The sequence below is a fragment of the Cebus imitator genome, unplaced genomic scaffold (genome assembly GCF_001604975.1).
Source record: "Cebus imitator isolate Cc_AM_T3 unplaced genomic scaffold, Cebus_imitator-1.0 Scaffold191, whole genome shotgun sequence".
Classification (NCBI taxonomy): Eukaryota; Metazoa; Chordata; class Mammalia; order Primates; family Cebidae; genus Cebus; species Cebus imitator.
In genome coordinates this window covers 563,368-577,591 of record NW_016107506.1, presented here as the reverse complement: position 1 = coordinate 577,591, position 14,224 = coordinate 563,368, and positions in this window count along the sequence as shown.

Sequence of the window (14,224 nt, the reverse complement as noted above, 5' to 3'; positions counted from 1 at the left end):
TGTTCAGCTGTCTCAAAGACAGAATCAGATTAAATATATGGCTGATCTTATTGATTGGGCAGAAATCAACTCAGAGAGCTTAAAACAAAACAAAATCAAACTACAACTAGAAAATAAACAGTCAATTTTGTGGCTTTAAATAGAAAAGACCAGAATGTCAATAGCTGAACTGAGATTAGGACCAACAGTTTCTGAATTTCCAGAAAGCATTATCAAATTCTAAGCACCATGAGAGACTCAGTCCCAAATGGAGAGAATTTGCTGAGGGTTTGAGATGAAGCCTGCCTTGTCTGAGCCCAGTTCTCCAAGCCCAGAGCAGAGGTTCTCCAGGGTGGAATCCTTTCTGAGACACCTCAGTGACTGTACCCATCTCTTTTCCATTCTACCCCTCTCTGTATGACCAAGAGAGAATTATCTTCCCTTTTAGGCACAGCTAACGCGGGCACATGAAACAAATTAGTTTTCATTACTACAGTCATAAATAATTCTTGTGGTGAAATAAATAATATAATATGTAATAATGGACTGAAAAATACAGCTCAAAACAGACAAAGCTAGGTAAAAACAGAAACCATCAAAAGGAGAGAAAGAGAACTATCTAGTCAAGCAATAAAGCAGCAACATCTGAGAGGCCTCATGTACTGTCCTGAAGTGACTTTTAGCTACTCACGCTGTGTTAACTGTTGATGAAATGCCACTGAGCTTAAAATAAAATAAGTTTGTAGTCCTAGATAACACTCTACAAGAGCAAATAATATTAGGCCACTATACACCGATATATGAAGAAATAACTCATAGCAATGTACCAATATGTCAAGATTTTTCACAGGAGGGAGTATGAAAGCTAGCTGGATGGTGTCAGGCTCGTTTAAAAGCTCATTTGCTCCCCTTAGTCACTGTCCTTTCACCTTTACATGGCATCTCTCCTGGTCTCTTGTCGACGTGGTTGTCAAAGCACCAGTTTAATGGTGCTGATCCATCAGCAGAGATGTGTTAAATGTAAAGATGGCAAAGTTCCTCATGGAAAGCAACATGCAGACTCTGGAGCCAGCTGAAGTCATGGGGCATCAGGTGACAATAAGACTATGTCATCAAATGACATGTATCCCTGAGGTGCCCAGTGAACTTTACGCAGAGGATTTTTTTCCTATTGTATTATTCTGACATCTTGCTAAAAACAAAAAAAGAAAAGAAAAAGAAATAAAGAAAGAGGAAAGGCATTTCTATTCCACAAAGAGGAAAGCTTGGACTCAAGGAAGTTACCCGAATTGCTCTAGATGACTTTATTTTTTGGGATTTCCTGGTTTCCATAAGCAGCCACCCATCTGCCTACTCCCCCTCTCCCACTCACTTCTGACCACAACTGCACACTGCTCTGTGTTAGGGGAGCAGATTTGATGTCTCGGAGGCGAGGGGTGTGCCTGAAGTGAGTGGGAATGTCCGTACCTCCCTGCTTTGTGAGACAATAGCAACAGAAATCACCCACATACTCCCAGCCTGGTTCAGTGCAAACACGTCTAGTTCATTATATGCAGCCTGTTCAGGGCTCTTCTCTTCTACCTGCTGAGACATCATACCCACAAAATCAGTTAACACCCCTGAGTCCCAGGAGGCTGCCCTATCAGAAGACTACACACTTCCCAGCTCAGGAGTCAGAAGACCTGAGTTCAGATTTCAGCTCTGCCACTTACTGAGGTGAATACACGAATCCATCTTAATGTCAGGTGGTCATGTTGAGTAACCTCTGATACCTTATCTAAAGGTTTTTTTGTTTTCATTTTTTTTTTTTAAATAACTGAATGGAAAAACTTTCTTAAACTCCTTAGCACAGGAGTCATCAATGTATAGTCTGCCTGCTACCTGTTCATAGAAATAAAATTTTATTGGAACACAGCTACGTCTGTTCATCTTAGGGTATCATTTATGTTTATTGTTTACAGCTGCTTTTCTACTACAATGTCAGAGATGAGTGATTGTCCCACATAGTAGGTCTGCACTATGCATGAGTTGCCTACCCCTTTTCTTCTTGATGTTTGTCCTTACTCTTAACTGTATGCTCCTAATTGGTTGCTCTGTAATTATCCTACCCCTCCCCAGAAACAGACTGACTACACTTTCTTTTAACAGTGATTTGCTGGAGAGTTTCAATTTCACTTTGGGCACTGCTATGTCTTACTGACAATAAGGAATTCATCTGGGGTGGATGGGGGTGGCAGGGTGGGGGTGGGGGTGGGAGGAGGTGAATAGGAAGCATTGTAGCTTCACACTTTGTGAGCGGGCTCAGTGAGGGACAACCACAGACACAGACACTAGTTCAGTGTCAAATCTCTATGTTTCATCAAACAACTACAGGATTTTATTTGTTTATTGTTAGCAGGAGTACATGGTGTAAGGGCAAGTCGAAACATTTTTTCCTCTAATTTCAGCATCGTTAAAAAAAAGTATATTCTTCAATGTATTGTGAGATCAATATAGTGAAAAGAGGCCTGGTCAGAGAAGACAAAAAATCTAGGCTCAAGTCTGGTTTGTATTAGTTTTATTATGTTGGTCAAGCCACTTCTGAGTGTCAGTTTCTTCAGAACCAAGACTGAGGATAACAATACGACTTGATTCCTAGCATTATTCTGAAGCATAAAAGATAATGCAGGTGGAAAACTTTGTAAATGATGAGGCCATCTATAAAATGTGATGTAAGCAGAGTCTGTTCCAGGGTATTTGATTATTTTATTTTTCTTTATATTTTATATTTACAATGAACTCAGTTTCAGTTTTTACAACAGGTTCTGATATCTGACAAGCCTGGTCCTTAAGAATATTTTTATTTTGCTAGTTTCCCTGTTTATTTTGCTAGTTTCCCTGTTTATGGTTTTGAGCGTTTTTACTAAGATAAGCACTAAGCTTAGCAATTAGTCAATGTCCATTCTAATGACCTCCAAAAATCACTCTGTTGGATTTTAGACAGAATTATTTTAGTAAGTTTGAGAAGCCTTGACATCTTTATGTTGAATTTTTCCATCTAATAAAAATATAACTCTTTCTCTTAATTATTAACAATATATATCCCAATCAAGATTTTAAAACATTTAATACATTTCTCATTGAGTTTATAAGTATTTTATATTTGTCGCTATTTGAATAACTTTTCTTTTTCTTTATATTATCTATCTGGTTATTGCCAGCATATAGAAATACTGTTGCTTTTTAGGTATTTATCTTATTCCAAGCCACTTTATGACTCTTTTTTTAATTAAGAAAGCATTTAGTTAATTCTTTTGACTTTTTCAGATTTATACTTGTGTGATTTTCGTATACTTTAGCATCTTAATTCACAAAATCTTATTCCTTGTGTTTTTATAACTTACTGCATTAACCAGAGAATCTAAAGTGATAATGATACTGGCTGATAGTCCCAGATACTTGGGAGGCTGAGGCATGAGTATTGCTTGAGCCTGGGAGGCAGCAGTTGCAGTGAGCTGAGATGGTGCCACTGCACTACAGCCTGGGCAACAGAGTGAGACTCTGTCTCAGAAAAAAGAAAAAAAACCCACAAAGCAACGATAACAGCAAAAAACAGTGATAATCATACTGAAGAACATTCTTTGTGTTTGTTTTTGATTTTCAATGTTTACCCATTAAGTATAATCTTTATTTACTTCAAGCCAAGAACGTCTTTACCACATTGAAGGAACATCCTTTTATTCCTATTAAAATGTTTACTCTATAATTAAGATAAGGTGTTGATTTTATCAGATGTGGTATCTAAAAATTATCACATTGGCTAATTATTGTTGAATCAGTGAATACTCAGTGGATTATTTTCTCCTTGGAAATCCATCTCTGTGGTCAGCTGACCGGCTCTGCTAACAGTGACACCATGTAAACCGTGCCTTTATGAGTTCAAACATTTCAGGACCAAACTTCATGCACAGCAAAGTGGCCCCATGCAGAAGCAAGGGTCGCAAAAGTAGGAATCCCCCTGAGCTTCTCTCCTTGGACACATCTTCCAAAGTCGGCCGCTTTGAACAATCCTTTATGGTAAGAACAATAGACATGGCAGTTGTTAACACTATGAAGAAGAGACAGTACAGGAAGGAGCATGGGATATGGGAACAAAAATCAGCCGGCTGCTCAAGAAACGTGAAGTTAGAAAGTTGCAAAAGGTGACGTCTTTGTATGTGCTCCTCCCTTCCCTCAGCCAGGCCTAACAATCACTCAACCGCATCCCTCCACCCCACTGGCTTCCCTCGGAGCCTGCCTATGCCTTTGGGCTTAAGACTGAGAGTGATTTCAATGCCATAGAACTTGCAGTTTAAAATGCCAGGCTCAAAAATACCACCTGCAATGTAGGCAAATGAACTGCTAACATCAGTGTCTATACCAGGCTCTTGCTGGCACTCTGGCTGCGTGTATGACCTTTCAACATGGTATTTTAAAAATGAGCAGTGCTTTCCTCTTCCCCTGGCAGCTCAGAATAGCCCTGTTTCCTTTCCTATAAACAAGTCATCTCTCTGGGAATTTCTAAAGCCGAATATTGTCTGCTAAGAAGCCGTGACTCACGCCATTTCCTGGCAGTTCTCGCAAATTCAAGAACACCTCTTGAAGAAAGAATCCCAGACAAGAGTGGTCACAGAAAGCGTCAGATGCCTTCATTTCAGACACAGGAAGCTGAGAGACAAAGGAAAACACTAGCAATCGTCCCTGGGCTCGGCATTTCCCTCTTCTGGACTGAGTTCCTATTGTGGCTGTCAGAGCAGCCAGGGACGCCCACTGGGAAACTTGCCTGGGCTGGTCTTCAGGCCTTTAGTCACTCAGCCACCCCCTCCCTTTGGAAACTCACCTAGCTCAGCTTCCTCCTAATTCTGGGGTTAGAGGTTCTCTGAGGCGGGATTCCCCAGGGAAATTACCAGGAGTTCACGCACACTGGAGCCGTGGGGCTTCCTAGCTGCTTTTAGCAGAAACTCTGTGGCCAAAAAAAAAAATCTCCTTTCTGCCCATTCTCTTCCCAGCACTTCCTCTCCTCCTCCACCCACTGGCCCTGTCTCTCTGAGTCACCTCTTGAGTGCCACGTTGTCATTTTCCTCATATTTGCTAAACAGTCTAGAAACAAAGGAAAAATGTTTTACTTGACTTCTTCCAGCTCAGCAGTATAAAAACCTCTGTGTGTATGTGTGTGTCTGTGTGTTGATGTGATGTGTATGGCTTTATGTGTTTGTATGTCAAGCATATGTGAACAATAATGCAAGGATATTAGTTGAAGAAATTGCAAGAGAAAAGTTGGAAAAGTGCTGGGTAAGCAAGATGTTGCTTGAGATATACTTACTTCTTACCTTCAGTTATACCTACTTTTTGCCTTCACATTAATGAGAGATGAAAGGATTGATTTGCATATGGCTCTGCAAATGTGCTGTGGTGGGAAGGTTTAATTCCTGTTGGTCTAAAGCATGTCCTGATACTGGTCTCATTAGAACCAGAACATTGGAAGCTCTAAGTATCCATAAGGGCGTGATCCAGAGACAATAGTGACTAACATGTATAAAGCAGGGTGTATGTGTCAGGCATGATGGTATGTACTTCATATGCATTTTCTCATTCACAACCGAATAATTTTCAGCATTTCTCTAATAAGGAGGCAGGACTGGAAAAATTAAGTCGGTTGTACAAGATTTTTAAAAAGTCACAGCAAACTGGAACTTAGACCCATATCTTCTTTTTTTTTTTTTGAGATGGAATCTTACTCTGTCACCCAGGCTGGAGGGGAATGGCACGATCCTGGTTCACTGCAACCTCTGCCTCCCAGGTTCAAGCGATTCTCCTGCCTCAGCCTCCCGAGTAGCTGGGATTACAGGCACCCGCCACCGTGTCTGGCTAAGTTTTGTATTTTTAGTAGAGGTAGGGTTTCCATGTGTTGTCTAGGCTGGTCTTGAACTCCTGACCTTAGGTGATCCACCCATCTCCACCTCTCAAAGTGCTGGGATTACAGGCATGAATCACCGTGCCCAGCCACTTAGACCCATATTGATTTGGAAACCACAATCTGGTTCTTAGTCACTGTGTCATAGAGTTACCCTAAGAGAGTAAGATGGAATAGGAAGGGAAGGAAAGAAAGACAAGGAAGGAATAGAGGACAAGAATGAGTTTACTACACTGATATAACCAGATGATGTCATTTCTCCCTCAACTCTCTAGGATGACCAACTTATCCAGGTTTGCCTGATATCTTCTTGGTTTTAGTATTCAAAGTCTCCCATCCAAGGAACTCCCTCAGTCTTGGGAAAACCTAGACAGTTAATCATTCCATTGCTTACCATCTGGAAAATCTGCTACAGATTGTGTGGCTTGTTAGAAGATAAAGCCCATCCATTTATGACTTTAAGAACCTGGGTTATTGGAGATACAGTTGAAATCCACAGATAGCTGTGCATTATGCTTATGCTGTTTATATGTCTCTTGCAGAGCTCTTGAAATTTTGAGTACATAAGAGGCATGTAATAGTTGTTGACTTGATTTATAAAGAGCAAGATAGATTATGTGTCAACTTTTGTGGGATGAGTACAATTGCAGATAATAGGACTTTGGGTAAAACCTAATCCATGAACAGTAAAGATTTTTTTTTAATGTAAAGTTGTTTTCTACATGTATGTACAATTTCTTTCAACAACACTGTAGGATACATTTTGACTAGATTTACTTTTTTATACTTGAGTCCAGGAACATTCACTTTGTATCATAGCTGTGCTCCTCAATGGTTCTATGAAAAAAAGTAGATTTTTATAAATCATATTATCTGTGTATTAGGGAGGTGAATTCTTTTGCAGAGCCAATATGGCCCCTCACCTGTTTGGTTTTGCAAATGTCAGTTTTAGATACACAGCTAATACGCTAGCTTCAAGTGGAAAATACCTATGCTAAACACTTGAGGGGCCATAAAAAGTACTACTTTATTTGGTTCTGGTTCTGCCCTGATATGGGTATAATCTTCAATGAAACAATTTCTAATTTTCTCTGGAAATAGAAAGAACTGACTTTATTTTCTCCTATATCTGTCTCTTTCACTGAAATCTAAAAACTCCCCTACTCAAGCGTCTACTTCCTCTTAAGCTAACAGAATTTCTTAATGCCTCATCTTTCTGATGTGATGTATCTGGGTTTTGTTTTCTTTTAGAGTTTTCAAAGAAGTCCAGGAAGTGGCTGCAGAGCAAAGTAGGATCCTGATACTGGTAAGGAGGCTTCTGCAGTAACAGTCTAGGGGTGACCAAAGTAGTATTGATTCAAGCACACCTTGAAATGTGATCAACCTACAGCTCAGGTCAGCTCAGCTCTTTCCAATTCCTCCATGGGAGCTTTGTTCTTCCATTTGAAGGGAGTAACTAAGACTGCAGACACCCTCCACAATAGAAAAAACTTGGTTTCCAGTCACATCAATTAAAAAGAAAAATTTGAGACAATCCCTCTCCTCCTCCCACTTTGTCAAAGGCAAAGGAGGAACCTTGGGATATTTGTGTGTAACAGACACTGCTGGAGGCTGAGCAGTCACTGGTCCTTCAAGCGTCCTTCCTTTCCTCCCTTTCCCCAAATGTTCATATATTTCCTTTAAAGACCTCTTCAATTTAAGCCTGGCTGACCCAAGCGGGGAAGGTTATCATTCGTTTTTTTTTTTTTACCTCTCCTTCAGGTGAGAAACAAGGCTTACACATTATGGATTTTGGTTATTTCTTTAATAAATGACTCCCTGGGATGTGATTCCAGGAAAAAGGTGCTTTAGGGGATAAATGCCTTAGAGAAAGTGGTGACTAGGCAGAATTATGCATTGTGGTGAGGGATACTCCCCACTCCAAGCTAGGCACTTCTAGGAAACTAGGCATTGTCAGAGAAAATACCCACAGAAGTGTACATGTGTTGGTAAAATGTCTTTCATGGACATTATAGTCATACATCACCTAATGATGTGAATACATTCTGAGAAATGCACCATTAGGCGATTTCATCGTTGTGCAAACATTAGAGTACATTTACACAAACCTACATGGTAAAGCCACAACACACCTAGGCTGTGTGGTCCAGTCGATTGCTTCTAGGCTGGGTTACAAACCTGTGCAGCATGTTATTGTACTGAACACTGTAGGCAGTTGTAACACAATGGTAAGTATTTGTGTATCCAAACAGAAAAGGTACAATAAAATATGGTGTTATAATCATATGCAGTCTATCATTGACCTAAACAACGTTATGGAGTGCATGACTATACGTTAGGATAAAGAGAGAAATAAACACTTTTTTTCTCCACCATTCCTGCTTGTTTATTGTTTTAAACAGAAGTAGTCTGAAACAACCCAGAGAACTTGGCAGTCATTTTTGAGAATCTAAAATATTTTTTAGGAGAACAATTCCCACCACTTCTTTTTATGTCATTCTTTATGTCTGTTGAGGGAACAGGAAAAAATGACTTTGAATATTTCATACTCAAAGTGTGGAAGGAGAAAGGAGTCGTTCTGATGTGTAACACAATTTTCCTCATTTTTCGAGATGGGAAAACTGAGGCCCAGAGAAGTAAAGGAAGTCACCGTAGATCCTACAGTGAGTTTGCACGCATCACCCAGGCCAAAGCCCAGTTTCCTGTTCTGGCACTCTGTAATTACATGGGAATTACCTTCAGATGCTGTGTTCCAAGCCCTGGAACCACATGCATCAGTCCATCCCCACCCCCACACTGTGCTATAGAGCTTATTGCTCACCTGCGCTTTGTTCTGTGCTGGCCCCAGTGTAGTTGGTTTGCCAAGCTGCCCCTGGGCTCCTCAGAGAGCGTTCATCATGAGCTCTCGTCTCAAGGGCCCTGATTCATTTCTAGTCATGATTGCATCACTGTGCATGCGTGCCTCTTTGTGAGAGATGTGAGTCCATGTTGCATGTGTGGGAGTTTGCCAGAACTACAACCTTCTTCCCCTTCCCAGCTATGGCTAAAGAATAAAGCAAAGAAGAAAGAAGACATCCACTTGGGGCTTTTGACAGACTAGAGGCCCTGTTCTCTTAAAGGTTACAAATGCTGCTGTAGGAAATGTTAAGAATTAAAATAATGATTAGGTTAGACATCTGCTTTGCTTTCCAGTGATCCTAACTAGCATTTGGAGTCAGTGAATAAAGAGAAGGTGGCATTTTAACTGTCTCCTTGCAAAAGTGGTTGGGCAAGGATACTCAGGCTTGTTGGGAAAGTGCATTGAGATCTTAAGATAAAAGATTTTACTTGAGGGAAAGGTTACTGTTATTATTTTGAACTTTCAGAGTGGTTTCCTTTTTGCATATTTATGATATTAATATAATCGTAATAGAAGGCTTAATGTACAAGTTTCTAAGCACATTACCCAATGGAAAAAAATTATACAACTACTGCAATGATAAGGCAGTTTTACACTACATTTAATTATCTCTTTCTTAAATGGAGAGACTTGCAGAAATCTTAAAAGTATACTGGAAAAGTTTCAATAACGAAATAGTTTAATTTTAAGATTTGTTTCAGGTAAATACCAAATGATTTAGGCCTAATAATAAAATATAAAATAAAACAAAGTGAGATTAAAAATTTTCATGATTGCTTGATGTCTATTACTACCAGAGAAATGGATGTTGAAATGGACATGACTAAAAACTGAAATAGATATATTCTTCAAAACAGTGTATGAGAGAGGCAAAGGATTCGGAGCTCTTTGGTGAAATAAATCAGAATTTGGCCTAAACTCATTTTAGCACTAGGCTTTGATGTGGTTTTGCACTATACATGACTTAAATGGAAAAGTGTGGGCGCCGTTCTTCTTAAATAGTTGAAACTGTGGCTTTGGCCCTGTAGATCATGTTTTATCAATTCATAAGAAACAGGGACGAGGCCCACTCGTTTATTGGATTGAAGTACATTGTATAAGCAGTTTCCTGCTATGTAAGTCAGTTTCTTAACAACCATGTGAATTGATTCAGCTGCATATTTACAATCCAGCTTTTGCAACGTCCTTATGGCAGCCCATATCCTGTGCTTTTTTATTCCAAGAGAATGTTAAAAATTTTCACCGTTCTTACTCTGAACAACTTTACCCTTGGCTCATGATATTACCTTCTAATTCATAGAAAAAGTATAGCCTGTCAGGGAGGCACTCCCTCAATTTCTCCCTTCCCACCCCAGAAACAGTGACAGCCATGCCCCTCCTTTCTTCCTTCTTCCCCTTCCAAATCCTCCTGTGTCCAGACCTGGGCCCTCTACATGTGCTTTCGGTTACATCACTCCCACTCCCATCTCTTCAGGAGGTTTGCTCTTTGTAGTCAGTGCTTTCAATCACTCTTTTTCTATTACTTACTTGTTCTCAGCACATAAACATACTTAATTCTCTCCCATGTTAAATATATTTATATGCGTTTTCCTTAACCTAGGGCATCCTAGCTACTATCAAGTCTCCTCTCCACATACACACAGCAAAGTTCATACTTATTACTTCTACTTCCTTATCTTTCATTTATTACTCAATTTAGTTCCATTTTACTTCCACTCTTACCACTCCCCAGGAAATGCTCTCGCCAAGGCCATCCAGCATCTTTTAAACTCTAAGTTCAACAGCCTTTCATTAGGCTTCATTCAGATGGCTTGACTTTAAGGTAAATGCTTCCATCATCTTTGACTCCTCCCTTTCTCTCGCTTTCCACATCTGGTCCCACAGCAAGTTGTGTCGGCTTTACTTTGAAACTCTATATGGAGTTTAACTACTTCTCACCATCCCACTGCCACCTGGTCCAAGTTACTATCACTCTTGCCTGAATTACTTCAATGGTTTCTTAATTTGTCTCCCTCCTTCTGCCCTCACCCTCCTCCACCCTGTTATCAACCCACAATCCAAGTTGAGGGCTTAAATTAGATAATGCTATTTCTCTCCTAACACCCTCCAATGACATCCCATCTCAGAGTAAAAGCTAAAGTTCTGAGTATAACCCACAGGGTTCTACATGATCCTCCCCTTCTCTCTGTTTTCATCTTCCATTATTCCTCGACTTCCCTAGTGCAGGACTAGCTCAAGGCAAGAGAGATGCCTAGGGTGCAAGATGAAAGAATTAAGAAGGCCCTCACACTCAGGGACCAGCTACACTATCGACAACTTCTTAAAATCCCTCTTCTTGACATTCTCCTTTGCTTCCTTCTGTTGCCCTGCTTTCCTTCAACAACTTTGACTTTTTCCTTAATTCCACACCTCCTGCCCTCATCTAAGTAGCATGGTATAGTCATGGTATTGTTAGATTTTTGCAGTGCGGATACGGAGTTAGATTGCTTGAGTTCACCTTTTGCTTCTAGAACCATGTGGCCAAAGACAAATTACTTAAATTTTCTAAGCCTCAGTTTCCCCATTTGCAAAATTTTAATCATACTGTCTACCCCATAGTGTTGTTATGAAATTTAAATAAGTCATGTAAGCGTTTAGTGCAATACTAAGCACATCGTAAATGTATAATCAATATTAGTAACTAGGAATTATTTTTAGTAGTATTAATATTGCTCTTGTATGTGTCCCCTTAAAGCCTAACATCCTCTCTGTTAAGCCATTTGAGCTTTTCCAGAACAACTGCAAAATAAGAATTCCTGGTACATAAGTGAGTAATTTTGTCTCTAAAGGTAGAGAATAGCATATTTTACATTTCCTTTTTTTGTAGGAAAAATGTTACAGATCACACTTTTGCTAAAAAGCCAATGAACAAAGTTGATTAAAACATTATTCCTGGAAATAAAGGGGAACAGGACATTAGCAAAATTCTTTTTATCAGTTCACACGTTGAAGACACATGAGATCAATGACACACAAAATGGAAGAGAAATCATAATCACATGTGTGAAGACTAGCAGGTATTTTTTTCCTGTGCACATCAATGGGCTGTATTGTGGTACATGTGTGGCATATACATAAAAGAGTGAAGTACTTGATATCTTTAGGTTATATTTTCTTAAAACCCCTTGCTGCTAGGAGAGAGGATTTTGTTTAATTAACAATTATTTCAAGAGTCATACTGTGAGATGCAGTGTTATGATGGATGCTGGGGGAGCACTAGCTGTGGGTTCAGCAAGGAACTAGAAGATCCTTCTGCCTAGAATACTCTCTCCCCAGATTTTATCATGATCATCTCCTTCTTGCCACTAGGGTGCCAGCTCCCTAATCAGAGTCACAACTCTCCATCTCATTTCTCTGTTTCATTTTTTCTCAGACCTTACTGCCCTGAAATTATTTTGTTTACTTTTTGCTTTCTTGTTTACCATCTGTGCCCTTTCTCCATGAATATAAGTTCCATGAGAACATGAGACTTCTTTGTCCCTAGAATCTGTAATAGTGGCTGGCCCTTGAAAACGTACAGTCAATGTGTGCTGAATAAAATAGGTTGTACCTGGATACCAAAGCGCTCATAACTTTATTCCCAGAGAATAACTGGTGATTGACAATATGCTTCCTTAACCCGATTTTGTTGAAAGAAATAGTTAAAATTTGTGAATATGACAAAACCACAGCCAGAATGTTGGAATTTCAAGATACTGTGGAAAAAAAAAAGATTTGTTTACCATATAAAGGTCCACAAGATACCAAGTAGAAGGTCTCATACATGTGTTGAAATGAGGGAAAAAATGGAATCAGTTTTTAAAAAATTAGTGAAATAATACAAACAAGAACCCAGAGAGAACAACGCAATGAACATTGGTAGATGCAGCTTCATGAAGCTTCCATGTAGCTTCATCAAGAGTTTATGTGCCATAGTACCCTCAGGTTTTTAAAAAGTATTACAATATTTCAGAATCAGTTAAATGACCCTATAGATTCCTCCTAGATCCCATTCTCTTTCCTCCTATTCCGTAATTTACCACTATACCAGAGAGTTAGAGCTCGCTAAAAAATCTAAGTTGGGGTTGTGTGAAGTTTCAGCCAATGAAATATGAATTGAAACCGCTTTTGGATCAAGGCATTCAGAGCAAGTGAGGTCACCCCCTACCTTCTCTGATGTGGTGCATCTTGGAGGCCATGTGTCCCAAGTTTCCAGATACAGGTGCCACTTGACTCATACCAGACTCACATCAGATGAGGAGTATGTCTTTACTGGGTTTTTCTGATGTGCTTATTGACACGCCGTAGCCTATCCTATCCTGAGTACCATAGACATAACTGCTCATTTGAGTGTTTATTATTTACTGTTTTAATAACATTGCTGCATGTATACGATGGACAGATAATATGCAGTTTATTGTAATGTTTTAAAATATGCTACATGTGGTATGATATTCTAATATAGTTGTGTAACTTTCGCCCTCAACATGAATTTTTGGGGATTTATCCATGTTGATACCTGTAGGCTTAAGTTTGTTTCATAAATATTTGTTACAGTTCATTCATCCATTCTCCTATTGATGGACATTTAGGGCCTTTGTTTTTTTCTGTAATAAACAACACTGAAATGAATAGTTCATGTCTCCTCCTGCCCATGCTAGGAGTTCTTGCAGAGTTTCTATCTCGAAGAGAAATTGCTGAATTCAAGAGTAGGTGCAACTTCAATTTTACCAGGTACTGTAAAATGGCTTCCTAAAGTTATTTGTTTAATGTCATAATTCCAGCAAACACCATTTCTGTGATTTCAAGTAGCTTATTCAAATTATGTATCTTCAGTGATATATACTGAGTATCTTGAATAGATTGAACCAAGTCTATTAAGGTAAAGAAAACTTTACATACATTTTAATATTAAAGATGAGCTCCCAGATATTCTTTAGCAGACTAAACTGTGGTGCAACTGGCTTAATTGTTGAGATTTTTACTCTTTTCCAACAGGTAATTTTCTTGGCTTGTTGGAAAAATAACTTAATGATATATCATTACACATATTTCAAAACTACATGCAAAAGAGTACAAGAGAATAATAACAAATGCTTTCAAGAAGTAAATGCAACCAAAAAGAGACTTAAGAATCTATTTGCCATTAGCTCTAGTTCAAACATTCAAACGTTCCACTTTTGAGAGTGATATGCTTGTCAATCTAGCATCTGGCGGAACACTGACAGTATCTCTCAGCAAGATAACTCTTCAAAGTTATCTTGAACCTATGATTGTTTGGATAGAACCTACGAACTATCTGAAAGAGCCATCAGTTAATAGCTACTATTCCTAACAACCTGTAATTATGAGTTAGTTAGGATTTTCTTTTTTCTTTTCTTTCTCCCTTCCCTTCC